The sequence below is a fragment of the Primulina eburnea genome, chromosome 14, assembly GCF_022965805.1.
Source record: "Primulina eburnea isolate SZY01 chromosome 14, ASM2296580v1, whole genome shotgun sequence".
NCBI classification, from domain to species: Eukaryota; Viridiplantae; Streptophyta; class Magnoliopsida; order Lamiales; family Gesneriaceae; genus Primulina; species Primulina eburnea.
Genome location: NC_133114.1, coordinates 6,259,122 through 6,260,462, shown reverse-complemented (window position 1 = coordinate 6,260,462; position 1,341 = coordinate 6,259,122). Strand labels below are relative to the sequence as shown.

Sequence of the window (1,341 nt, the reverse complement as noted above, 5' to 3'; positions counted from 1 at the left end):
CTCACATCGCAGATACTAGTCTCTAACTCGAGCGGCCTATATCCTTCTTAGTGGCGGCTGAATCGACTAGGAACCGTTTAGAATATACAGTATTACAAATATGAGTTTCATGATACTCATCATATGAGCATCTCATATTCTTTCTACTATTTGTATATTCAAGGGCTTTATCTATGCAGCTAGCATGGGTATACAGATAAAGATTTGCCAAAATAATAATTTCAAATATTATTAAAATAAAGACTGCTTATACATAGAGTTTCATTGTGAACACTCGGCCAACACTTGGCTCGACGGGCACCTACTCTAACATAGACATCATTTGTTCCAAGTTGGACTTTTCTTCTCTAGGAGGATCGGATCTATACATCGGTTGTTTTCCATATTGTTGTCCTCCTTTCGGTCTATTCTGACTGTTTTGACCGCCCCACGAGAAGTTGGGATGTTGCCTCCACCCATGATTGTATGTGTTCGAATAAGGGTCATTCTTTGGGCGGTTTTGGACTCCTACTTGATTCATCGGTGCCTCATTTTGCACATAGAAGGGATTTCCATCTTGACAGTCTCTCACATAGTGCTCTCCTCCACACGTTCACAGAATATCTCTTGAAGACGTATAGCCGTGCCACCCACATTCAAGCCGTCTATTTTCCTGTTTAAAGAGTCAAGTTGTGCAGTAATAGCAGAAAAATCAGTTACCTGGTGAACTCCTGCACTTCTCCGCTGGTTGTTCCTGTCAGATTGAGGATGATAGCTGCTAGCAGCCATTTCCTCTAACAATTCATATCCTTCCTCCGCGGTCTTTCTCAACAGGTTTCCACAAGCAGCCGTATCTATCATAGTACGGTTAGGAGTAAGCAAACCATAATAAAATGTTTGAACGACTAACCCAAGTGGTAACTCGTGATGTGGGCATCTTCGTAGTAGGTCCTTGAAGCGTTCCCATGCCTCATATAAAGATTCCTGATCGAATTGAGCGAATGTTGTAATGTCTGCCCGCAGCTTCATGGTCTTGGAGGGAGGGAAGTATTTGATGAGAAAAGCTTTCGCCATGTCGTCCCACGTAGCGATCGAACCTACAGGCAAACAATTTAACCACGCTTTAGCTTTATCACGTAAAGAGAAAGGAAATAAACGCAACCTAACAGCATCATCAGAAACTCCATTGAATTTAAAAGTATCGCAAATTTCAAGAAAATCTGCGATGTGCGTGTTTGGATCATCCACTGCAGTTCCTCCGAATTGGACTGTGTTCTGAATCATCTGGATTATGGCTGGCTTGATTTCAAAGTGATTTGCCCGCACGATAGGTCTCACAATACTAGGGCGTGCACCCTCCAA

The 1,341-nt window shown here is 42.6% G+C and overlaps 1 non-coding gene across 1 annotated transcript; it reads left to right on the top strand.

Annotated features, from left to right (window-relative positions):
- The first annotated feature begins 898 nt into the window (after nucleotides 1-898).
- Nucleotides 899-1,004, top strand: LOC140813415 (small nucleolar RNA R71). Its single transcript, XR_012113949.1, has one exon. It is a non-coding gene; the product is annotated as a small nucleolar RNA R71 (small nucleolar RNA).
- The last annotated feature ends 337 nt before the right edge of the window (nucleotides 1,005-1,341 follow it).